Here is a 27,435-nt window from a genome sequence, read left to right as displayed (position 1 = left end):
TGCATCTGAAAAAGCTGAGAATTTTCAAATGTCCTGTTCAGGCACTGGTCCCTGTTGTCTCCCTGGTAGATGATGGGACTGAAGACCACAAACTTGCTTCCTCTCACCTGCCTTCACTATGGGTGTTCTTGAACTGGTAGGAGACAAAATGGTGGGAAGCTTGAAAACTTCATGAAACCTATGGCTTTGTGGTAGAGGAAGGGGGGGGGGGGTTTGGAAGAGAACAAATTATGTAGAGGACATTGCCAGGGTAGAGTTCTATTGTCTTTATATGTTCTTTGCTCACAGTTCTCTTCCTGTTGAATGCCTTAAAAGTGATGGGTTACTAAAACAACAACAACAACAATACTACCAAATGCAGGGCTTCACATCTAGGTTAACATGTGTCTAGTAGGTTGTAGAAGTGGTAAGCTATCATGTGTTCATGAAGATACCATTTCTTCTACTGTGGTGGGCATTGGCAGAGCCTAGACAATGCACCTTTATTCTGAAGGAACCAAAAAAAAAAAAAACCATAGGGAAGTGTGGATCTTGCACAGTTCGAGTGTGTGATCTGGCTCTAGGGGAAGGTCCTGAAGGAGATCTTTACTCAGGAACTTAGAATCTCACACTACAGCAGTCTGAACAAATGACCCCAGTATGTCATGCAGTAGTCAAACACCTATAGTCAAGACTGAGGTAGTGAGTTGTGAGTCTTGGAACAGCAAGTGTGTGTGTGTGTGTGTGTGTGTAAAACCTGGCTTCCCAAAAAAGGAAGGAAAGTAGGGATTGGTAAGGTGGCTCTGTGGGTAAGGGTACCCTGGTCAAGCATGACTCTAATCCTGAATCCCTGGGATTCAATGGTGGAAAGAGAGAGCCAATTCCCACAATTTGTCTTTAGCTTGCATACATGCACTGAGGTATCCTCCACAATAACTTTAATTTATTTTATTTCATAATAGATATATATTTATGTATTATAAATATATAAATATCTATATCAAGAAAGTTTACTTCTAAACTAGATTTAGAAGTTTTATTATTGGTGTAGAGCTTCTTTGAGCCTTTAATATCTAAAAGAGAACTGTAGTATGCAGCTTGCCACAAGTCTCTACTACCAAGCATCTGAATGGTATCACACAGGACTGGTGTTCAGTGGAACACATTTTGGGGGTATACATGTTTCCCTTTTTCAAAACAACTCAAACGTCTACCTCTGATCCTCATCTGAAAATGGGAGTTAGGCTTGTTTTCATTTGAATCTTGGACCTCATAACCTGTGAGATAAGAGGGTGTGTAGCATCCAAGTGCAAGAGGCTGGGCAGAGCTTGGGTATAGATGTCAGCAAATGTAAAGTGCAGAGTCACTCTTGCTAGAGAGCAGAAGAGGAACTCATTCCTCTATAAGCTCATCTGTCTAGCCCTGCTCCTGGGATGCAGGACCCAAACTGTCTGTCCAGAGCTCAGCCCACCTCCAGCAGTCTCCAGCCTTTACTTTCCACTGAGCATGCTTCAGTCTCTCTCTGTCTCTGTCTCTGTCTCTGTCTGTCTGTCTGTCTCTCCCCCTCCCTCCATCCCTGCTTCCCTCCCTCCTTCACTCTTTTCTTCCCTTTCCCCCATAACTTTTTTTCCTCTTTTCCTTCCTACAGTAGGATCTCATGTCGTCCAGGACAGTCTGAGATTCACTAGTTCTGGGATTACAGACATGAATCACCATGTCTGGTTTTATGTTCTGTGAGGGATTGACCTCAGGGGTTTGTGGTGCTCAGTAAGCGCTGTGCCAGCTGAGTCATATGTCTAGTCTAAAATCTGCACCTTGTCTTCTATGGAACACTCACAGCTGTTTTCCACCTCCACTTTAGTTCCCTGACCTTGGACCCTGTCTGTCCTCCAAGACCTTCATGTGGTCTTCACATGTACTTGGAGGGATCTCTAGTGCACATATGAAAACCACATGCAGGCCTTGTGCTTCAGCCATGCTGGCTTCCTTTAGTTCCTGACTGTTGCCACCTGCCTGCCCAGGACCGGACTAAAAACATAGGCTACTGTTTTTACCTTGTTGCCTTTAGTCTTCAATAGTTGTCTCCTCAGGGCATCCTTTTCGGCAAGCCTGTCTGGCTTAGTTTTTCTCTAATAAGCCTCCATAGAAGCATGGAGCTCCTTTTTTTTTCTTTTTATATTTATTACAAATATACATTATTTATCAGTTTCTGTATTTGTATGATGAATAACCATCTTCCACATTACACTGGCTCATTACATGTTTCATGAGAACATGCTGGATTTGATTCATTATGTCATCCCACTGCTTAGCATGTACCTGCTTTAGCATGTGTCCCACGCTGATTCTGAATTCACTGTGTAGCCAAAGATGTCCTTGAACTCCCGATCCTTGTTTCTCAAGTCTACAGATGACAAGCATATACCTTTCCCCTCTGCTCTTGATGAGATATATAAATGGCATTTCCTCATTGGTATCAACTATCTGATTTTCATCCTTTCAAACCTTGGAAGTATCTAAAACCTCGAGCACTAATTCATTTGATTGGCCCCATGAATGATCACAGGATAACAACAGAGGGCCAGATCTGCCTAGTTACAAGAATAAACATTTTCTGGATCCATAACTAGTATCATTAGGATGGTAGTTAGTATGTAGAGATGTGAGAGCTTGGGGAGATGTGGGGATCCATTCTGCCTAACACTTGCTTTAAGATCAATCTTGTAGAAGTAGAGAACTGTTTGTATTTAAGAGGCAGCTTGCAAGTAGCCAAAGGAGGCTGCACTGTACAGATGATTCACGCCTCTGTAGATGATAGTCCCGTCCCTTTGCTGTCTAGGGCAAGGCTTCCAGGGAAGTAATAAGGACTTGCACAAGTCCCTCCACAAGCAATGGAAAGTTCTTGGTGCTAGGAGATATGCAAGCAAATTGCATTCTTTTACGGTGAATGTCCCTAACTGCAGGTTGGAAGCAGCCCACACTCTGATTTTAATAGGTTTGAGGGTTGAGGCTTCTTTGTGGTGAGCAAGTAGGTTTTAAAGTATGCGAAAGCAGCTCAAAGGTTTAATTCTGTTTCATCTTAGAACACCTCACTAGTGATCAGAGTTGCTAGATAATGCCTCAGAACCAACTGACAAGATGTTTAACAAAATAAAACAAAACACCAAGAGGATTCAGAAGTCATTCTGTAGCTTATGTTTTCCTTGGTAGCCTGTGGGGCCATGAAAGGCAGCCTGTTTTGGTTGAACAAGGCTTGCTCCGGAGACCCAATAGAAAACTCTATAAGGGACAGAACAGTGAGCCACATTTCCAGAGACAGGTGCCTAACACCACAGAGCCCCCAACTCCATAATTCTGTGACAATCAGTCACGCAGACAAAACCCCAAGCTCCTGACATTCTGGCTAGATTCCATCCCCACAGTTACCTGACTATAGCCAGGTATGCCCCTCCCCACAATTACCTGGCAACAACAAGGTAGCCCAGCCCACTATAACAGGAGTTGCTTGGCCCCTCCTCACTCTCTTAAACTCTCACCTTTCTTACTCTCATCTCTAACTCTCCTTTTCCTCCTTTCTCCATGTGACCAAGGCCAGCCTCTTTCTTTTACCTTTTCTCTTACACCCTGCCTTTTTACAATAAAGCTCTAAAACTATAGACTGTCTCTGCTCATCAAGGTCTGCCATGCTTGAATGATGGGATAGGCTTTCCCCTAAAGAGCTGCATCTAACCTCCCACCAGAAGGCCTTCCTGCACTCCAGCCACAGACCAGACCAAGGACTTTCGCCCGGATGGGAGCCACCCAGCACCACCTCTTTCCCTGCCCTCTCCTCTCTTCAGCCCCAGGTATGTCCAAGCCACCCCGGGGCCTCTACTTTGTTCTCAGCTCTTCCACAGTGTCCAGAAGCGTCTGGGATGCCTGAGACTGAGAACCTATTATCTCTGGCCTCAGTGAGGCGCAGAGACCTCGGACTGCTTCTTGTCCACCCCCTGGCAGGCTGGGTTCCGTGGCTTCCCACAGTCAGACACCCATCTGGGGCACCATGGAAATTGTGTGGCAGTTCTCCCATGTCTGTCTGCCTAGAGCACTGGAACTCTGACGGGACTTGGGTTTTTTTCCCACTCCCTTTATTCTCCGACGCCTGCTGCCCTCTGGCATAAGTAGCCTTATGATTTCTGTTCATACAGCAACGTGTGAACTCTTTTCTAACTAGCAGATATAGAGATTGGCTTCCCACATCACCTCTGCATCTTAGAACTGTTGAGTAATTGGCTCCTCCCTTGTCAGAGGGTTGTTTAATGTTTAAGGATGTTGATGATGTGGTTGTTGACAAGCCAAGAGCACTCATTAGATGTTCGTCCTGAAAGGAGGCTCTGTGGGAACTCAACAGACACAGCCAGTTGGAATGGACACTTGTGTCTTGTCCCAACATCTGCGACCCCACCCCCCATTTCAGATTTAACTGCATGCAGAGAAAACCGGAAGTGCCACAAAGCCTGCCAGTTTCTTGGGTAATGGGTAAATGGCAAGTGGATATTGTTGTGACCCTGAAGGAAAACCTACTTCATGCATCTGCTCCATGATAAATGCGGTATCAGCATCTCTCTGGGTTGGCCATGATGGAATAGTCACACACCTGGCTGAAGCACTGCAGGTTTTCTCTTTAGGAACCTCAATGACTACCCTTGTGATTTCAGCAGTGCCCCCAGTGACAGAATCAGCGGTTCTGAAACACATGATTTGGTAAAACTTGGAAATGATGACGTGACTTGGAAGCTCCAGACTTGGGGCTTTTCAGGAACAGGGTCTCATGTTCCAGAACTTGTGTAGCCAAGGGTGAACTTGAGCTGATTCTCTCCCTCTAGCTCCTGAGTGCTAGATCATAGGTGTGAACCACACACTGGCTCTGTGGTACTGGGGATGAATCCAGCAAATACCACTAATACAGCTACATCCCTAACCCTATGTCAAGAGTTCTTCAGTGCTTTCTCTGGCATGACCTTTTCATCTAAGAAATGGGAATATAATTCTCCTTTGACATTCAAAATGTCATTAAGAAATGGCAAGCTAAAATAACACAAACCATTTTTGTAGATATAAAACTCTGATGTAAACAAAGAATAATGTGCTTGGCCTTGCATAGCCTGCAAAGAGAATTAATGTGGACACTGAAAGGAATTACATTATGGCTTAAAAATCAGTAGGCCTTTCTTTCTGTGTGAACTTTAATTTAAATCTGAAGATTTATGGGAGGAAATGCCTGGTGGGGCATGGTGAGTGACAATTATTTGAGAGGGGAAAACACATTATTACAATTTTATTTTCAACAAATATCAAGCGCCTATCCTTTGAATTCACAGCTAGGTTTGAAGAACATCAGCTGCTCTCCTGGGAAGCAGTTACAGAAATTCCTTCCTCTGAATCTACTGTGTGAGATAAAGATAAATCATGGGTGATGTAGTCTCTCTGTTAGCAGCAGTGTCTTATGGAATTCTTGCCAACAGATGGAAACATGGGAAAAATCCCTCTGCACTCATTTTAAAATGTTACCCACTGAGCTTAGCAAGGATAGCTTTAAATTCTCATCTTTTCTACTAAGCATTTTGATGCCAATGTCTAATAATGTTATGTGCATCCTGACCAAAACTGAGTCACTGAGATCTTAAAAAGAACGGAGGATACCTACTAGCAGGACCCTCAGGGCAGCATGGCGAGGAGAGAAAAGCATAATAATGAGTCCATAGCCAGGGAGAACCTCAGGCTCCTAGCTCACTGGGCCAAATTCCCTTCTGCCTCATCTGGTGCTAGTTTCTTTTGTTTAAGAGCTTTGCATTTCTGTTCCAGCTCAATTTCTATAACCGTGCTTGTATAAAAGAGAAATGCACAATGAAGCAAACAGCAGAGTGGACTGAGGAAGTCCCCGTGCATACAGTCAGTGTGTAAGTCTGTAGGTGACAGGGCATGGGAGCTGTACTGGTTTGATTATTTGTTCCCAGGTGGTAGAACTGTTGAAGGATTAGGAGGTGTGGCCTTATTGGAGATGGTGTGTCACTGGGGGTGGGCTTTGAAGTTTCACAATCCCATTCCATCCCCAATTAGCTCTCTCTGCCTCATGATTGTGTCTCAAGGTGTGAGTGCTGAGCCACTGCTTCAGCACTCTATCTGCTTGGCCATGCTTCCTACCTGAGCCACAGACTATGACTCTCTAAAGCCATAAGCTCCAAATACATACTCTCTTTTGTAAATTGCCTTGGTTATGGTGTCTTTATCACAGTGTTAGAAAATTAACCCAGAAACTCATGGTCAGCTATTCATCATGGCACCAACTGTTGCCTAGATGTCATGTTGAGAGAAAGGTAGAGTAAAGCAAACAGCAGAATGGGCTGAGGAAGTCCCTGTAAATACAGTCAGTGCATACGTCTGCAGGTGATAGGGCATGGAAGCTGTACCAGTTTGTGTCCCCAGACCTAGGATGTGGAGAGAACAACAAGGAAATGCTAGACCAGAGATACAGCTACTACCTGGCAAAGGCAGCAAAGGTGTTGACACTCTTGGGCCATACAAAAAATGACTTTTAAAAGATGCACAGTGAAACTTCACTTTCCACATGTAGAGACCAAGCATTAAAACAATCACCTTTTCTACATTTATTGATTAATTATCTTGGTGTGTGTGTGTGTGTGTGTGTGTGTGTGTGTGTGTGTGTGTGACAGAGAGAGAGAGAGAGAGAGAGAGAGAGAGAGAGAGAGAGAGAGAGAGAGAGAGAGAGAGAGAGAGAGAGAGAGATCAGAGGACAACTTTCATGAGTCTATTGTCTCCTTCCAAAGCACAGGACTCAGGGATCAAGTATCCTTTGCCTCTAGGTCATTGCACTGAACATTACTTTATTTGTCCCTGCATTCCATCCCTGTTCCAGGTCCTCAGCAATACTCAGAGTCAACCTTTTCCTGAGGTCTGTCATCACAGGTTAATTTAACCTCATCTTGAGCTTCAGATAAACTGAGCCTTAAGAGTAGATACTGCTCTGTCTGTCTTTCTCACTGGGCATTACTTAGCTGAGATCCACAAGGAGGTAGCCGTTTGAAAAATATATTTCCTGTTCTCTTTGATACTTACTTTCCTTTGAGGGCCAAGTTAAGAAGATATGCAGATTCTAGACTAAAGGGGACCAGCTATGTAACAAGTATCAGACAGCAGCAGTTTCTAGGGAATTAGGGATCCCAGTCAGAGACTAAGCCAGCCTATTTTCATTGCTTAGAATTTGCAGCATAAGCCTCTCAGGTCACCTATTGTGGCTGTGCCTTTCCCCCAGCCTTGTAAAGGTGGCCTTTTGTTCCCAAAGAGTCACAGAACTGCTACTAACTACATCACAAAGTGTTTAAGGCTGTGATTGAAATTTAGAAGACAGCATCCAATGTCACCTTTGATGATCTAAAATTGCACACAAGGCAACCCGGGGCTCCCTGTAATAGACAGCCCACAGAGACATGCTTCTGGATTGTGCTCTCCCAGGGTCTTGCTGCAGTCGACTGATGTTATTAAACCCTCAGGACCCTTCTCAGAAGGATGTTTGGCTCCAAATAGCAGTGTTCTCAGGGACATTGTGACCTGGTGCCTTCACACAATCGAATCTCTTTCATTTTATACAGAATCTGAGGCTCTCTATTATTAAGCTGACGAGAATAGCAGTATGGATTTTTCCTTTTCTGCTTTTTGCATTCCAGGGGGCCAGGGGCTGTGCTTCCCGAGTTTAACCAGGACATGAGCTTGTGGCCATATAATGAGATAAAAGATACACAAATTTACAGATGCCATGCAGCAAAGAAGCCCCAAGTGCCTAAGCACAGTGATCCAAGCCTTACCTCTCTTCCTTTATTTCTCCCTTCTTTCTGTCTCTTCTTCCCTCCCTTATACTAACATTATCTACATTTTGTGTTTGTGAGTCTCTCTCTCTCCCCCTCTCTCTTTGTGTGTGTGTGCATGTGTGTGCAGACCAGAGGTTTACTTTAACGTTCATTCTTTAGTAGCTCCCCACCTTGCATTTTGAGACAGAGTCTCTTTCTGACCTGTAGCTTACTCGTCTGTCCAGCCAGTGAGCCCAGGCACCTGCCTGTATCCATCCCTCAGCTTTGGGTTTGGAAGTATGCACCATCATTTCTGTTTGATGGTGGTGGTGGTGGCTGTTTTGTCTTGCTTTTTAAGAAAACATGGTTTCTATGGATGGAACCATAGCAGTTCAGGTTCTCATGCTTACACGACAAGCACTTTACAGCCCCAGCCATTTCCCTCATGTTTTAAACTATGAGGTAAACACTTCTTTTGCATAGTCCAGCCCTACAGAGCAGTGGGTCCCAGTACCCTGCTGTAAGTTCTGGCAGAAGTATGGCACGAGTACTTGCCTGCTCCCTTCTAACAAGCACCCGCTCAAGCTGGCGTAGGGGCCCTGGGGAAAGAAATGCAGCTGTTCTGGAGGTGAGGGGTGGCGGTGGGGAGCTGCCTGCTCTTAGGGGCACAGTCCTGCATGGATTCATGATAACTACCCTGAAAGTGTACATGCCATTTTCTTCCAAGCATCTAAAGAAGGCGCTGAAAAGAGTTAAGGTGCAAAGAAGTGACCTGAGCCGGCTTCTGCAGGAATGGTCTTATGTTGAGAAACAAGATCAAGGGAGGGGAAGGCAGGGTTACAGTTGCCAAGAATGTCAAATTCCAACACTGTGCTCTAGGTGGGGGTGGACCATCTTTTGTTCAGGGAGCATGGGGGAGGTATTGGGGGCTAAAGAGATTATTTAAATTGTTATTATTTTAGGAACACAGAGATAGACAGTGATTTCATTACTCTTTATTAGCTCAGGGTAAGACCATATTTTTTCTTTTTTTAGTTTACGTTGCATCCAGCCCTCCATCCTAACGGAGCAGGTCACAGCGTCTGCATTTGACTTTAGGTTAAAATTCCTTTCTTTACATGTCAGATTTTACCAAGTGGGTGATTGGTGGTTCTTTCTTTCAGTACCATTAATTTTCAGTTTTATTTAATGAGTTTCATTTTTATATGAGTAACCACTGTACAAAGCACAAAGGTTCCCTTTCTGACTATTCAAGAACCCAGAGTAACATAGAATTAAAGCTTAAGAGTCAGTATGAGGCCAAGCCTTGCTCAGACTCTAGGGGAAGAAGAGAACTAACTTTCTGACTCTAAGTGTTTCATTTGGTCAGTTTCTTCCCTGGGACCAGGGCTAAGCAACATTCAATTTCTTTCTCCCTGACTTTGCCCAAAGCACATCTAACTTTTGGATAGATCAGGATCTCATTTTTTCCTCTGACTCCCACTGTGTTAGCATATCTGACCTGCCCAGGCCTGGGGCAGGGGGAGGAGAGGGAAGGGGAGGGAGGGGAGCAGTGCAGAGCACTGGCCACTGTTCCAGGAATTCACTGCAGACCCTGTCTTCCTGCGTGGCGTATGGACTTTGGGTTGGCTTCACCCAATCAGAGGAGGTATCTGGCGTGATCATGCCTATGGATTTGACTTACTCAGTTAGACACTTTGCAAAAAGGACATATTCTCCTTGTACCTATGCAAATACTGCTCTGGCTGTATAGGTGGAGGGGCTGTGGACTGGAGCGATGGCTCAGCAGTTAGGAGCATTTGATGTTCTTACAGGGGACCAGAGTTCAGTCCCCAGCACCTGCATCAGGTGTCAGGAAGCTCACAGTAGTCTGTCACTCTAGCTTCAGAGGACCTGAAACCCTCTTCTGGCCTCTGTGGGCACCTGCATACATGTGGCATATACTCAGATATACACAACATAGAAACAGGTTTAATGACAAAGGAAGAAAAAGACCCCCAGGAATGTGTTTGGCAGAACACCCATCCACTGCTGCTATTATCCCATTACTTTTGTGTATGAAATGATTGCTGAATGATTTTGAAAAAAAATCATACATTAAAAGTAATTTTTCCTATAATTTATGCATTATAATGTAGATTAATATTTTCCAGAAAAATTTCTCCCCAAATTCCGAAGTTCAGTTGGAATAAAACACCAATGAAAGAGGTTTTAACCAGTTTGAGGGGTGCAGCCTGCAAAATTGAGGGTTGGTGCTAAGCTACAAAGAACAGAGAGTTTCTTTCCTCTTCTGTCCATTTAAATAGAACAGTGAACACAATTAAGTGAGTTCCCTTTAGTCATCCGGTCCTCGGGAATTGATTTGTGCTTGGGTGATCTCAGACTAAACAGTGTGTTTCCAGGAAGGCTTTGCTGTGTGAGGAGTGTCTGGGATTTGCATGCAGCCATCTCACAGTCTGTGGGGAAGGGATTCTTTTTAATGGGGTGTGGGCCTGCCAGCCTGTTCCTGCAGAGCTGGTTTTCAACAGTCCCTTGCTCAGCCCTCCACTGATATTCTCCTTATTTCTTTCATATTCACTTTAGTCTGTTCTTTACAGCAAGGGCCTTTAGGTACATTTAAGAAAAATGCAGAAAATTTTTATATCCATAAATGGATAATGAAGCTCTAGGGTCTGGCTATTTATTGTAATAGCCACAATATCAGGATGTGCTGACAACAACAACAAAAAAATTCCCTAAGTGCGATAAGCAATCAGCTTATTAGGGTCTAGCTGATTGCTTACCCCAGGGATAGAAACACATAAACAACAAGGTGCTGTAATGCCTCCAGCATGGAGCATTCTGTGCTGGAGTATGCCCCGGTGTATTCCGATGATCGTAAATTGACAAGCATTCATAAAGAAAATCAAAATCCTAACAAGTTAATCTACTTGTCGACAGCTGTGACTATCTTTGTTCTTACTCATGTTCAAATTAGGAGCATAGGTATTGCTGACATGAAACTTTACAGTACCGAGGCCTTGGCCATTTGACTCGTGTGATTAACCAGAGGCCTAGTGTTTCTTCGTCATCTTAAGTTTCCTTGTTATGGACATAGGAGTATTTATTCAAACTGGAAAGTTTGAGGTTACTTCTGCGATGCCTCTTTATTTTAATGTGATGAGAATGACACGAGAGATACTCAGTGACCGTCTGGGGATAGCAATGGCCACTTCGGTTTAGATATCACCTCTGGTCTTCTTAGCTTGAGGCCTGAACTTGGGAAAGTGTTTTAAATCCTTTCATCTCCGTGTGTTTTATTTTGTAACCTATGAACAAGCAAATTATTTTTGTCTCTTTAATACATAGATCCAGCAAACTTTGATGTTTTCTTTTTAAACAACCATCACATTGAAAGCATTAAACTGGATTTTCTACCTTCTGTAATTACTTTAAATTTTATTTTAAGCTTCTAAATTATTTTACATGTATGTGTGTTGTGTGTCTGTATGTAGAGCCCCTAGCTTCTGTATGCTGATCAAGTGCTCTGCTGAATCAGACTGAGTCTGTGTTAGAAGTTGTTCTCTGCGATGAGATCTGCCTGACTGTTTATCTGCATGACACATGTGAGAAGAGTGGGTTCCTAACTGTCTCTGAGCATTTTCAAGGGCTGGAGAGGACTAGAAAAGAGAAGCAAAAATGTAAAGAACATTGCAAAGAACGTTGATTCCTTTTGATTTTTAAGAAGAGAAACAGAGGCTCCTGTGGCTTAGGATGACACCTGTTATTCTAGAAACTGGGAGGCTAACGCAGAAGAATTGTGAGTTTGAGGCTACCTAGTGAGCTACACGAGCTACATAGGACATTCTAGGTTGGTGCTAGAGAGTGAGACATATTTTCAGTAACAGTAACAAAGAAAAAAGAAAGGAAGGAAGGGGAAAAGAAAAAAGGAAAAAGAAAAGAAAAACTCAGGGTTCAGGGAATATCATGTAAAAATGGACAGAAACATCTAAGAGCTGAACGATGGGAGGCAGAATTGTGTAGTGTAGTCTTTTATGAAAAGACACAGCACAACCATTTCATTCATGAACCCACAGCCGCTGTGCTTAGCTGCATGTGACTAAGAAAAAAAATAAGAAAAAGAAAAAGAAAGAAAGAAAGAAAGAAAGAAAGAAAGAAAGAAAGAAAGAAAGAAAGAAAGAAAGAAAAGACCCCAGCATGGGGAGGGGAGGGCTTCTGGGTCAGAGGAAACTGGGTTTTCTTTGGGGTCATGACCATTGGTAGAATCCAGTGGAGAGCTCTGTATACATACATGCATATCTGGGCTGTACTAATTATTAGTTTATTAGTTTTTAAAGAGGAGGACTTGAGGTTGGGAGCACATGGAGTGGGGAGATTGGTGGCACAGGGTAGAGGTGGATATGATTAAAATACATTGCATCTATATTTGAAGTTCTCAAAGAGTGATGCATGCATGTGGGCATGTGTGTGTGAGTTGCTACCCCACCATGGTTCATTTAGTTCCCAAATAAAATACACATACCTTTATATTCATAGTAAGCTTTAACAGTATTAGAGCTGGGCAGGTACCAACCCTCTGTGCTATTTTGTCTACTTCCCTGTTGATAACCTCATAACCTTCCATGTTCTGCCTGGGCCACTCTTACTTCAATGGGTCAGCACTCATGGCAGGGTTTTATGATTCACCTACCTCACCGTGTTTTCTCATCTCTTCTCTCTCCTCCTCTTGTAGTCTCTGCCCTAGACCCCAAGTCTGGGAACCAAAGGTCTGCTTACCTCTCTTCTTTCCAGCTATAGGCTGTAGACATCTTTAGTCAACCATAGTTTAAGTTAAGGAGCAAGGTTGCATAGAATTATTTGGTGTACATGGGATTTCCTCATCCCTACGGTCAACCAGACTTTGGAGCCAGATTTTAGCATTACAATAGATAGCAAACCTCAGTGTGTGTGTGTGTGTGTGTGTGTGTGTGTGTGAGAGAGAGAGAGAGAGAGAGAGAGAGAGAGAGAGAGAGAGAGAGAGTATGTGTGTGTTTATTGTATGGTTTGGCTTTACTGGAAACAGACTAGCTGTTGGTATCAGGAACTGGCATGGCAGATTGGATCTGAACCCAGTGACATCATACATAGTTGGCAGGGACCCGCACACCTGTTGCCATGGCAACCACCATACATTCCCAGAATCCACTTGGCTCACCTCCCACCTTTACCTTCGAGCAGCTCTGTCACAATCCAAATAAAAGGCAGATCCCTCTGACCACCCCCTCTCTTTCCCCCTGTCTTCATCACCACCTTTGCCTTCTTCTCCCACAACAAACCCCATGCATGTGGAACTATATTGGCCTGGTGTGGTCTGTCTGGACAGGAGCCACAATTCTAACACAACACCAGCAGCTTCAGTCTCCTAAGTGCAGTAAGAGCTCACAAACATCAAACATAAAGCTCACAGTCACAGTCTCGGCAGACTTCAACTGGCTGACTGCCTTTCTAGTTAACCTAGGGAATGAAAATATCCTTGAAGTCATAGAAGGGCTGTGTTGTGTATAATAGCCAACAGGACATACTCCCGGGATGGGAGCGGAGGCCTGATGCTCAAGAAACATAGCTCTTTTCAAAGAGCTACTTCAGGGTCCGATGGGTCCTTATAAATCCAATCTTGTTGAAAGGTTAAAATATATGCAAAACACATCCAGAATGTCTATGATAACACTTTATAAAGATTCCAGAACTCCCAAATCACGGAAATAACAGGCAACCAGAATTCTCTGTGCTCTGCCACCTAACAAAACTAGAACGTCTGTTTCTGTCCACTCAGCACTTAGTAGGGAGCCATTAACACCTTTGTCAAACATCATCTGGGGCCAGATTTGATGCAGAAACACAAATTGAAGCACAGACAGAGAACTAGTTAGGGGCAAAAAGAAAGAACAAAGCAACACAAAAGTTGTACCGCTGCATGAGATTCACTCTGAAGACGAGAAGACAGCACAGGCCTCAAGCAGTGCACAAGGCTGCTGAAGACCTTAGGGAACCAGTTAACTTAGGTAAGGCAGGTAAGGGGGAGAGTAAAACCGAGTGTCTCCCATTTTGTGTGTGTGTCCTCTCTTCTCCCCTCCCCTTCCTGTATGTATGTATGTATGTATGTATGTATGTATGTATGTATGTATGTATGTATGACTACAAGGGTTATAAACTTGTTCAAATCTGTGTTCTTGGAGGCGATAACTAGATAGAGTAAAGTTACTTTTGGTCTACTGATGGTGTAAGGTTTTCTGTCCTTCTGAAGAAGGCCAGTTTTATAGAGATGTGTGTGTTCCTAGGCCATTCATGACAAACTTCCAACTGAACCAGCAAGCCCTGGAGACAAGTTGGCCCACACCTACTTGCTGTGACTCGCAATAAACTTTTTGGAGCTGTGTTTCCCAAGCCTGACTGTACAATAGGAAGCCCCAGGAACTTATAAAGCAGTAACTGTCAGCTCAGCCCTCAAGAGTCAGATTTCTTTGTTTGGAGGTGAAACCTGGGGATTTGTGGATATAGTCAGCCCCTGAGATGAGGCTGCCTGCAGCATGATTGGGACAACATCTGCCAGCCTGAGTTTGCTGCGGCTGCCCTTGAAGCCATGCCAACAGGTCTAAAACCTGCAGGAGAAACAGGGAAGAACTCAAAGTGAAGTATGCTGAGAGCAGGAGACAGAGTCTACTCCTGAAGGCTTGGGCGTAACTGGGACCCAGCTGGGGCATGACTGTAGGAAGGAGGTGATGCCTCGATGTTGCTACATGTTCAATGATGCCATTAATATGTCCATTTCTATTGGGCTATGAGGTGCTGATGACTGAGTGAATAGTTGGCTTGCAGCAGCTGGTAGAGCTACAGAGCTATAGCATGTATTTGTTGAATGAATTAAAAAGAATCACATATCTGTCAAGATGGGGCTTTTTTTTTTTTTTAGCAATGCCAAATTCTTCTCCACCATCCTAAAATTTGATTCTCTGGAATTGAGGCCCCAGTACTCTTTCTAATGAATTATTACACAGTAAGAGGAGTTAGTCATTTCTGGCGACTAGTGATAATGTTAGTGATAAAGTCAGTTGCCTCCAGAGAATCTGGAAGGGACATTTTGGTCAGGGTTATATCTTTCCTTGTGTCCCAGCTGACTCTCAATGGGAACTAAAGAAAATCTGCTTGTTCAAATTGTGTGTGTTTGTGCTTGTACAGGACATGATGATAATCTTTGTAGCATAAATCTTGTTGCAATCTCAGAAATATTATGAGACCCCCTCTGTCCCATCAATGGGACATTTGTTCTAGTGCTCAGCGTTGTGGCATTCTCAGTGTATGTCTGAGATTGATTTTTACCCTCAGTGGTTGGGTGGCAACTCACTTGTGAGATTGTGAATCTCATGAAGCAGTGATGTCAGGACCAGCTTGTGTGAGGCTGTAAGTAGAGGACACTTACACTTTTCACTGTGGGACTGCGAAAGGTAGCCTGTTTTCTGGTTGAGCTAGGTTTAAACCTTGGAGACCCAGCAGGTTTGCTACAAGGGACAGAAGGTGTTTGCCATGCCCCCAGACAATAGACTCCTGACATGAGGCCTCAGCTTCATAATTCTGTAGGCATCAGTCACACAGGGCAATGCCCCAAGCCCCTGGTATTCTGTCTGGACTCCACACCCACAGTTACCTAGCAACAGCCAGGTATGCTCCTCCCCACAGTTACCTGGCAACAGCCAGGTATGCCTGCCCCACTATAAAAGGGGCTGCTTGCCCCTTCCTTCCTCTCTTACTCTCTAATTCTTGCCTGTCTCTCTCTTGCCCTCTTGGTCCCGCTCTTTCCGAATTCCCTTTACCCCTCTCTCCACGTGGACTCTACTTCTCTACTCTCTCCCTTTCTCTGCCTCTACTATCCTATCGATTCCATTGATCAACATGTCTGTCTCTGTATCAATACCATGCAGTTTTTATCACTGTTGCTCTGTAGTAGAGCTTGAGGTCACAGATGGTGATTCCCTCACCCGTTCTTTTATTGTTAAGAATTGTTTTTGCTATTCTGGGTTTCTTTGCCTTTCCAGATGAATTTGAGGATTGCTTTTTCCATGCCTTTGAAGAATCATGTTGGGATTTTGATGGGGATTGCATTGAATCTACAGTTTGCCTTTGGAAGGATGGCCATTTTTACTATATTAATTCTGCCAATCCATGAGCATGGGAAATCTTTCCATTTTCTGAGATCTTTTTCGATTTCTTTCTTGAGAGACTTGAAGCTATTGCCATACAGGTCTTTTACTTGTTTGGTTAGAGTTACCCCAAGATATCTTATATTATTTGTGGCTATTGTGAAAGAAGTTGTTTCCCTAATTTCTTTCTCAGCTTGTTTATCATTTGTATAAAGGAAGGCTGCTGATTTACTTGAGGTAATTTTATATCTGGCCACTTTGCTGAAGTTGTTTAACAGCTGGAGAAGTTCTTTGGTAGAATTTTTGGGGTTGCTTATGAATACTATCATATCATCTGCAAATAGTGATACCATTATTTCTTCTTTGCCAATTTGTATCCCTTTGATCTCTTTTGGTTGTCTTATTGTTGTAGCTGGCACTTCAAGTAGTATATTGAATAGATACGTGGAGAGTGGGCATCCTTGTCTTGTTCCTGATTTTAATAGGATCGCTTCAAGTATGTCTCCATTTAATTTGATATTAGCTATTGGTTTGCAGTAAACTGCTTTCATTATGTTTAGGTATAGGTCTTGAATTCCTGATCGCTCCAATACTTTTAAAATGAAGTGGTGTTGTGTTTTTGTCAAATGTTTTTCTGCATCTATGGAGATGATAATATGGTATTTTTCTTTGAGTTTGTGTATATAGTGGATTATGCTAATGGATTTTCATATATTGAACCTACCTTGCATCCCTGGGATGAAGCCTATTGGATCATGAAGAATGATGGTTTTAATGAGTTTTTGGATTTGGTTTGAAAGAATTTTATTGAGTATTTTTGCATCAATATTCATAAGCCAGATTGGTTTGAAGTTCTCTTTTTTGGTTGGGACCTTGTGTAGCTTAGGTACCAGAGTAATTGTGGCTTCATAGAATGACTTAAGTAGTGTTCTTTCTGTTTCTATTTTATGGAGTAGTTTGAGGAATATTGGTATCAGGTCTTCTTTGAAGCTCTCATAGAATTCTGCACTAAATCTATCTGGCCCTTTATCTGGCCCTGGGCTTTTTAATTTTTTTAAATTTTTTTTTTTTTTTTTGGTTGGGAGGTTTTCATAACTTCTGTTTCCTTATGGGATATGGGCTTATTTAGATAGTTTACATACCCTTGATTTAACTTTGGTATGTGGTATCTGTCTAAAAAAATCATTTATTTCATCTATATTTTCCATTTTTGTTGAGTATATAGGCTTTTGTAGTAGGATCTGATGATTTTTAAAATTTCCTCCATTTCTGTTGTTATGTCTCCATTTTAATTTCTGATTTTGTTAATTTGGATACTGCCTCTGGGCCCATTAGTTAGTTTGGCTGGGGGTTTATCTGTTTTGTTGATTCTCTCAAAGAACCAGCTTTTGGTTTTGTTGATGCTTTGTATTGTTCTCTTTGTATTTGGTGGATTTCATTCCTAAGTTTGACTACTTCCTGCTGTCTACTCCTCTTGGGTGAGTTTGCTTCTTTTAGTTCCAGAGCTCTCAGGTATGCTGTTAAATTGCTTTTGTAAGATCTCTCCAGTTTCTTTATTAGGGTGCTTAATGCTATGAATTTTCCTCTTAGCACTGCTTTCATTGTGTCTCATTAGTTTGGGTATGATGTGTCAGCATTTTCATTAAATTCTAGGAAGTCTTTAAGTTCTTTCTTTATTTCTTCCCTGACCAAGTTATCATCGAGTAGAGAGTTGTTCAGTTTCCATGTGTATGTGGGTTTTCTGTTGTTTTTGCTGTTAATGAAGACCAGCCTTAGGCCATGGTTATCTGATAGGATGCATGGGATTATTCTAATCTTCTTGTATTGGTTGAGGGTTTTTTTTTGTGACCAATTATATGGTTGATTTTGGAAAAGGCACCATGAGGTGCTGAGATGAAGGTATATTCTTTTGTTTTAGGGTGAAATGTTCTGTAGATATCTGTTAAATCCATTTGGTTCATACATAACCTCTCTTAGTCTCACTGTGTCTGTGTTTAGTTTCTGTTTCAATGACTTGTCCATTGGTGAGAGTGGGATGTTGAAGTCTCCCACTATTATTGTATTGGGTTCAATGTGTGTTTTGAGCTTTAGTAAAGTTTCTTTTATGAGTGTGGGTGCTCTTGCATTTGTGGCAGAGATGTTCAGAATTGAGACTTTCTCTTGGTGGGTTTTCACTTTGATGAATATGAAGTGCCCTTCCTTATCACATTTGATAACTTTTGTTTGAAAGTCTACTTTATTGGATATTAGGATGGTAACTCCAGCTTGTTTCCTTCTTGGAAGGCCTTTTTCCATCCTTTTATTCTGAGATAGTGTCTGTCTTTGTTATTGTGTTCCTTGTATGTAGCAAAATGGTGGATCTTGTTTGTGTATCCAGTCTGTTAGCTTATGTCTTTTTATAGGTGAATTGAACCCATTGGTATTGAGAGATATTAAAGACAGATAACTTTTGGTTCCTGTTATATTTGTTTTTGTAGGTGGCTTTATGTGCTTATGGTTCTTTCCTTTTGGCTTTGTTGTGAGATGCTTAATATCTTGTCTTTTCTTTGGTGTAGGCACTGTCCTTGTTTTGGAGTTTTCCTTCTCGGATCCTCTGTATGGCTGGATTGGTATATAGATACTGTTTTAATTTAGTTTTGTCCTGGAATATTTTTGTTTCTCCATCTATGTTGACTATGAGTTTTGCTGAATGTAGTAGCATACGCTGGCATTTGTATTCTCTTAGAGTCTGCATGAACTCTGACCTCTTCTGGCTTTCATAGTCGATGTTGAGAAATCTGCTGTAATTCTGATAGGTCTACCTTTGTATGTTACTTTGGCCCTTTTCCCTTTCAGCTTTTCATATTCTTTCTTTGTTCTGTGTGTTTAGTGTTTTGATTATTATGTGACAAGAGAATTTTCTTTTCTGGTCCCATTTATTTGGTGTTCTATAGGCTTCTTGTACCTTTGTGGCCATCTCTTTAGGTTGGGGAAGTTTTCTTCTGTGATTTTTGTTGAAGACATTTTCAAGTCCTTTGAGCTGGGAATCTTCGTTCTCCTCTATTCCAGTGATTCTTATATTTGACCTTTTCATTTTGTCCTGAATTTTTTAGATGGTTTGGGTTAGGACTTTCTTATGTTTTGAATTTTCTTTGATAGTTGTGTCAATCTCTTCTATGGTATCTTCTACACCTGAGATTCCCTTTTCTATCTCCTGTATTCTGTCGGTGATACTTACATCTGTAATCCCTGACCTCTTTTCTAGGTTTTCCATTTTCAGGTTTGCCTCCATTTGTGTTTTCTTTATTGTTTCTACACCTACTTTTAGGTCTTGGACTGCTTTATGCAATTCCTTCATCTATTTGATTGTGTTCTCCTGTATTTCTTTAAGGGATTTATTTGTTTCCTCTTTAAGGGCTTCTACCTGTTTAACCTGTGTTTTCCTGTATTTCTTTCAGTGATTTATTAGTCCTTAAAGGACTCTATTATCTTTTTTTAAAAATATTTTTATTAGGTATTTTTCTCATTTACATTTCCAATGCTATCCCAAAAGTCCGTCATACCCTCCCCCTCCCCAATCCCCTACCCACCCACTCCCACTTTTTGGCCCTGGCATTCCCCTGTACTGGGGCATATAAAGTTTGCAAGTACTCTATTATCTTCATGAGATAGAATTTTAGGTCAGCTTCCTGATTTTCAGGTGTGTTGGTGTATTCAGGGCTTGCTGTGTTGGGAGAACTAGGTTCTAATGATGCCCATGTATGCTGGCTTCTGTTGCTTATGGTCATGCTCTTGCCTCTCGCTATCTGGTTATCTCTGGTGTTTACTGGTCTGGGTGGCTTGTCTGGAGTCTGCCTCTTTTGTCTCTTGGTTGCTTCTGGTCTCTTGATAGGCCTGTGGCTCTGGCTGTAGCACACCTCCTGTGGGGCCTTCCAACTGGGAGGTCTTCAGAGGAGCAGATTTGTTGCCCTGGCTGCAGTAGATCTCCTGGGAGCCCTTTAGACTGTTGGGTCTTCAGAGGAACAGTAAAGCTTTGGTCCTGTGTGAAGCTGTTCTCCGGTGTGTGTGTGTGTGTGTGTGTGTGTGTGTGTGTGTGTGTCTATGGACTGTTCTTTCTGTTTCCCTGTGTGCAGCAGAATTCCAGGGAGGCTTTCAGTCTGTTTGTCAGTTGCACTGCCTGCCAAGAGCCTCCAGGATGTCTATTGCGCAGTTGCCCCTGAGTTCAGTGGATCTCCTGGGATGTCTCTGACTGTGTTGTAAGATGCCCTGAGTGCAGCAGATCTCCTGGGATGCCTCAGAATGTGGTATCTTCAGGGGAGCAGACTAGTTAGCAGTCTGTCAGCTGAAAGGACCAGGCTGAAGGGGAGTGGTATTTTGTGAGCAGAGGCTTTGGGAAGGGGGTGATGGATCCTGGAGACCACTGGGATCCCTGTGGCAGCTGTGGGACTTCGGAAGAGTTCTTACCAAATGCTCTGAGTGTAGCAGATGTGCTGGGAGGAATTGTCCTCTTGATGCTTTTGGCATGACCACATACTTGCTAAGTGACTTGTTGCTTTGTGTATGTTAGGTGCTGCCTGAGTGTCAAGCTCTGCACCAGAGGGTTAGCAATAGTCAGAATACATTTTCCCTTGGTTAGCTTGTGATCTAGTTAGCAAGGCTGCACATGAATGAGGAAATAATGTATGAAGAGAAAACTGGCTGAAGAATTGAAGCCCAGCAATATATTTGTGCATAAGGCCTGTAGCTCAAAGAAGAGTCTGTGAGCACATGAGTTGTGGCTGTCAACACTCTCTGCTTGACAGGATCTAGAATCCCATAAGAGATAAACCCCTGGACATTTCTGCAATGGAACTTCTAATGTAGACAGCACTATGGCATGGCATGGGGGCCCCTGGTCTGCTGAGTGGCAGCATTAAGCATTAATTACTTGCTGATTCCTGACTGTGGGATGTGATGCCTCCTCACACTTGTGACATCTATAACTGCCCTGCCATGATGTATTGGACCTTAAACTGTGACCCAAAAATAAACCCTTCTTTCTGTAAGTTGCTTTTGTCAGGTACTTAGTTATAGCAATGAGATAAGTAACTAACTCATACATCAATCAGGAAAAATGGGAAAGCTTTGAAGGATGAATTGTGCTGTTTACAGATAAGCAAGGTGATCCCCTGAAGAATAGGGACCCAGCTCATGAAAAAATCTATTGAACGAGTTGCTTACCTGTGTCTGTGCATCAGAGAAAAAAAAAAGTATTGTTTACTGAACATTTGCTTGTGCCTGGGGTTTGAAATGAGAAAGTAACTAGGGCCTTAAGGACAGGATAAGCTGTGCTCTCATTGCTGCTGTTTAGAAAGGAAAGGAAAGGAAAGGAAAGGAAAATGCCCCTGGAAGTGTGGAAATCACTGAACAGCACAGCTTCAGTGGGGTTAGCTGTGAGGGAGGAATAAGAAGCCCTGGGCTCCCACCCAGCAATCCACAGCCCAAGCCCACTGCATCCTGAAGCTCATGGGAGGTTAACATTTTCCTCCAGGCTCAGGATTTAATGCCCTAGAACTAAGATGCCGTTTAGAGTTCAGCACAAGGAAATTGAATCTGAGCACTCCCTAACCTTGTCACCTCCTTTATGAGCTTCTAAATTTAGTATGAAGGTGAATGTCTTGAAGGTGAGCACAGGGTTTCGTCTGGCCTGCGGTTCCTGAGATGTTTACTCTTGATGCGTGTCTTAGTCAGGGTTTTACTGCTGTGAACAGACACCATGACCAAGGCAAGTCTTATAAAGGACAGCATTTAATTGAGCTGGCTTACAGGTTCAGAGGTTCAGTCCATCATCACCAAGGTGAGAGCAGGGCAGCATCTAGGCAGGATGGTGCAGGAGGAGCTGAGAGTTCTGCATCTTCATCTGAAGGCAGCTAGTGGAAGACTGACTTCTAGGCAGCTAGCATACGGATCTTAAAGCCCACATCCACAGTGACACACCTATTCTAACAAGGCCATACCTCCTAATAGTGCCACTCCCTGGGCCAAACATATACAAACCATCACAATATATGTGTGTTCACAAAGTCTGATGAGAAAAAGTGACATGATCAACAGCCTGACAAGCTGTGGGAGAATAAAGGATTCATGGAAAAGAAGAAAAACTCTACTAATCCTTAAATAAGTGGAGGAGGCACTGTGGGCAATTAATAGTATGAGATTTTAATCTTTAATATGCTTTTTAATTTTTGAGATAAATGTTGACTTTGGGCGACAAAGGTTAGGCTCCCCCCGCCCCCCACAACAAGTCATGAATTTTGGCTATATCCTGCCTTAGTAGTTGGGGAAATTATTTAGTTGTTCTCCTTCAAGGAGTTTTTGGTTATGATTTTACTTTGGTTTTTGTTTGTTTTGGTTTGATTTTCAGCTTTAAACATATCTGTCTATCCATTCATTTATACATAAAGTTCTATGTGGTTCAGACTGGTCTTGAACCCAACATGTGCCTGATTCTTCTGTCTCCACCATCTTAGTGCTCAGATGACAGGAGGGTGCCAGAGCCTGACTGTTGTCATTTTGTATCATTAAGTTTTAGACCTCTCAAGATGAAACAGAATGGTATTTACTGTGAGGCTCCCTGTCATTGAAACTCTTCTTTAATATTTACTGGCTTTCCTCTCTCTTGCCCATCACTCCCACTATATATTTTGTCAAGTGAATCTCAGGCATTGTGTCACTGGATCTCAGAGTTGTTCAGTCTGAATTCTGAAAGAGGTCACTTTTAAAGCCATTGACGATTGATTGTCATAGTTCTATCATTACACAAAAGTTTGCTCAGTTGTTCCGTGACATCAGTGACAGCTACCTAGTTACTTCTTAGTTCCTCACAGTTAGGGCCTGCTTAAATACCCAGGATTTCACCAATTGGATTCCCATTGTGCACATTTATGCATCTGCTGTATACCCTGTTAGTTGGCAATAGTATGTGACTTTCATCACAAACATGTCTACCACAATCTTCTCTTCTGCTCTGTGAGTAACATTTGGTGATTGTTTGCTGCATTCACACTGATTTAGGAACTGCCCAGTGGGTTGCTATAATTCAATCATTCCTTCTTTATTTACTACTTTGGTTTTTTGTTGTTGTTGTTTTTCGAGACAGGGTTTCTCTGTATAGCCATGGCTGTCCTGGAACTCACTTTGTAGACCAGGCTAGCCTCGAACTCAGAAATCTGCCTGCCTCTGCTGGGATTAAAGGCGTGTGCCACCATGCCCGGCTTACTTTGGTTATTTTTTTCCTGTCATAATAAATGCTTCTTCATCTACTACTGTGTGTGTGTGTGTGTGTGTGTGTGTGTGTGTGATAGAGAGAGAGAGAGAGACAGAGAGACAGAGAAAGACAGAGAGAGACAAAGAGAGATAGAGAGAGACAGAGAGAGAGAGAGAGAGACAGAGAGAATAGAGACAAAGGTTAAATTATTATTTGTTACTGTTTATTTTCAAAAATAATGTGTTAAAGTCAGGAGTGGAGGTGGCACATATTTGTGATCCCAAAGCTTGGGAAGGTGTGTCATGAAGATCAGGAGTTCACAATCTTCCTTGGATACATGTTGAGTTTGATGCCAGCCTGAGCTCCCATGTAAGTGTCCTTGTAAACTCGACAGGTGGCAGAGAAATGATCTATGTTGAGGCAAGAAAGGAATCAGGTTCACCCCAACTTAGTAGCTGCTGTTAGTTCAAACTTCTAATGTCTGTGTCAGGTTGTTTATTTTTGGCATATTTAAGCATAGTACAACTTTGGAAAAAAGTTTTCTTATGACACTTCGCAGAACAAATTTAAGGCGTGGCTTCATAGAAACTTCTTTGCCAAGGACCTGTGACCTCTTCCACAAGAATGGGTTCTGATGACTGAGAAACAGTGCTCAGCAGTTTGGAGGATTCCAGTGCAGTCTGTTTCTTCATTTAGCAAAAGATCACCAGGCTATTAATTGCCTCCTATCCGAGCTTTCTAGGTGGACAAACAGGAGTAAAGTCCTTCTGCTGAAGAGAAATGCCTGTGAGTTTAATGTTCCTGGCTTTTCTAGTGTTATTTGGTGCTCAAAGAAAAGGACCTAGAGCCCTCTAGACTCCCTGATGTCTCTCTGGGGAGAAGAAAAATCCCACAAAACACAGATTAGAAACAAACAAAAGCAATTATTTGCAATATGGATTCTCTGACAGTGCCCAGGAAATTTGTTTCATAGGTTTAACCATGTTTAGACAGTCTTCAACTATTATGGCCATTTTCTTGTTGCTGTTGATGGTTCCCCATTTTGAAAGGTCATTGGGGGCCTCTTTAAGTTGGTGCGTGACGAATTTTGATGGAAAGTGCAGAACTTCATTCTGATCATAATCTCGCTGCCTTTCTGCTAATTGCTTTGAACTTGTTCAGTGTCTAGTTCTCCACCATGACTAAGCAAGGAAATATATGTATCAAGAACTGATTGGTACATCTATTAAGTCCCTGTCTGACATTATGTGTTTTGAGTGTGGTGAGGAGGGATAAGTGCCAGGGTGCTTGTGTGGATGTCAGAGGACAACCTACAAGAGTCAGTTTCTACCTCCACCATGTGAGTACCAGGGACTGAGCTCAGAATGTCTGGCTGAGTAGTTTTATCACTTGGGCCATCTCACTGGCCTATTAAATGTCTTTGAAGTACAAATTTTCTCTTTCAGATTTTCCTTTACCGTCTGCCGTACTCTCCATTCAGTCTAGTTGCTGACTCCTTACCAACATCCTAGCTCCTCTTGCCTTTCCCACAATGCCTCTGCATCATCACTTGTTCAGAAGCTGAAAATCCCAGCTCTCAACACAACCAGTGCATTGCCTCCTATGCACTATCTCCAAACACATGGACAACAGCCTTGAAGTAGTAATTGCTGAGCTACTGCCAACAAGGTGATAACTGTACACAGCCTGGTGCTTTTGTCCTGAGGTGACATCTCACTGGAGGCCGCTCATCTGAATTCTCACAGAATAGTTTCTGTTTGTGCGGTCACTTTGCAGCCTCAGTTCTCAGCTAAGCAGCTCATTAACTTGCTGCACATTGCTTCAGATTTGCAAGGACTACACACTTTTAAAATTTAGGTTTGGCATGGACAAGGTATACTTAAAGAAGGTCAGCTTTTCTCCCAGCCCTCTTTATCCATATCCCATGCTCTTGTCAGCTCCCTCCCCTAACCAGCTTTCTTCCTGTCCCTTTCTTCTTTTCTCGTTGTATAAACAAAAATTCTATCTGTATGTGTGTGTGTGTGTGTGTGTGTGTGTGATATGCAAACATGTGCACATGTGTATTTGTGTATCTGTGCAAGTATATATGGAGGTGGAAAATGATATGAGGTACCTTCCTCTATCAGACTCCACATTACTGTTATTAATTATTATTAGTCTGATAAGTTCTCTTCTGGAGCTGTCTTAAGGAGATCACTATTTTGGCTAAACTTGCTGTGCAGAAAGGCCCCCACCCCCAGTATCTGCTGTCTCTACACATGCTGGAGATGAAGACATGCGCTGCCATGCCCAGGTCTTCCGTGGGTGCTGAGGACTTAAAGTCAGCTCAGCACACTGGCATAGCACACACTTTATACATTGAGCTGTCTCCTCAGCCTTCTGTGTAAGCATAATTTTTAAAAAAATAAGCAAATATTCATTTCCCTGCTTTCTGAGATAAAGGTTACATACTAATCCTGATTCTTTTTCTATCTTACTACCTTAGTATACGGTGAAGACATCACAAGGCTATTTAAAACATGAAATAAAATACAAACTCACAGTCTCTTACCCATATGTGCCAAATCCCATCTAGAGGTTTATTATAAGCTTGTGGCAGAGTCATTTATAGAAGAGCTCAAATCTTGTGTAAAATCAATGTCTTTAATTGTAACTTAGGAGCATATTGATATGGTTATATTTGGTTAGAGGCATAGCCTTGTACCACCATAGAAATGTTAAGTAGCACATGGCACGTGCAGTGTCTCAGCTCTCACAAGCATAGAAATGATGAAGTCAGAGACGTATCTGGCTCCAAGCATTTCTAAGAAGGATTCTGAACCCATAGCAGATGAATTGTTTATCAGTAACTTTCAGTCAGTCTCTTCCCAATGCTTGTGTTCAGAGGGTTTGTACATGTGTATGTGTGTGTGTGTGCATGTTCATGCATGTGTGTGCACATCTGTGCACATGTGTGCATGTGTGTGTGTGTGTGTACATGTGTGTCTTTCTTTGTTTTAAGATTGGGACTACAGGGCCAACCTGATGGCTTATTGGTTAAAAATGCTTCCCACATAAGCCTGACAATCTGAGTTTGAGTCCTAGAACTCACACAAAGGTTTAAAAGCCAGTTCTACAAAGTTGTCATCTGTTCTATATGAGACCTTGTCTCCCCATGTCCCCATAAAATAAAAAAGAATAAAAGAAAGAAGTACAATTTGGATAAGGAGTACACAGATTTTTCTTTTTGGAGCAGTGTTGGGTAGTAGTAACTGCCCAACTCTTTCACAAGTAGGAAAAGAGAGCCCTCTTTGTGTTTCTGATAGTATCTAGTTCTAACTCATGAAAGGCGTATGACTGCATCCTCTTGACAGAGGCACTGAACTTCTCTACACAGCCAACCACAGTTGAGGATATCCTAGGACACTTGTATGGGAAGGGATCTGAGAAGCCAGCCCGTCCCTTCCTTCTGCTGGAAGGTTGCTCAGAATGGAGGGCTAAGGTTGCTTTTAATGTCAACAATTAAAATCATCTGAGTAGGGATCTGGATCCATCTGGATTGTAGATGGCTCCGTACGTATTAACCCACATAGAGTACTTAGCAGGAAGAAGAGTACTCAGGCAGCCTCATTTCTTGCCCATGGGTTGATTCACCCTGTTGCTGATGCTGATTCCTTTGGTGTTATCAGAACCTTCACTGATGTTTCCTGCATTGAGTAAAGATCAGCAGCTCTCCAGGAACCCTGCAAGACTGGGACTGCTGAGGCCCCTAGCCTTGAAGACAGAACAACTACTGGGTTATCATCCTCCCTAGTGAGGGATAGCAACTGTGGGATTACTCCAGATGTTTACCACCCAAGTAATGCCTCGGTCTCTGCTCTCAGGTGGGATTCAGTTGTTGTTACTGTTGTAATGTAAGCTGAACTTAATAAATCATTAATGTACTTTTATTCATCCCCCATGGTTCTATTTCTCCAGATAAGCGTAATATAGGGGTGTAGCCAAGATGTCAGAATGCTTGCCAAACATGTGAAAATCCCTGAGTTCAACCTCCAGCATCACATAAAATAGCCCGTGGGGTTGTATACCTATATTTCTAGCACTTGGAGATAGCAGAGGAGGATCAGATATTCAAGGTCAACCTCAACTACCAGGTGACTTGGATTCCACCCAGGGATGTATGGGATCTTGTGTAGAAGGAGGAGGAGGAGGAGGAGGAGGAGGAGGAGGAGGA

General features: G+C 42.6%; 1 long non-coding RNA gene across 1 annotated transcript; it reads left to right on the top strand.

Annotated features, from left to right (window-relative positions):
* Positions 1–27,337, top strand: Gm28403. Its single transcript, XR_878428.2, has 3 exons — positions 1–136; positions 26,891–27,085; positions 27,180–27,337. It is a non-coding gene; the product is annotated as a predicted gene 28403 (long non-coding RNA).
* Positions 27,338–27,435: the final 98 nt, after the last annotated feature.

This window comes from Mus musculus, chromosome 1, assembly GCF_000001635.26.
Source record: "Mus musculus strain C57BL/6J chromosome 1, GRCm38.p6 C57BL/6J".
Lineage (NCBI taxonomy): Eukaryota > Metazoa > Chordata > Mammalia > Rodentia > Muridae > Mus > Mus musculus.
The sequence above is the reverse complement of the archived record's forward strand: the minus strand, read 5'-3'. Positions and strand labels throughout refer to the sequence as shown.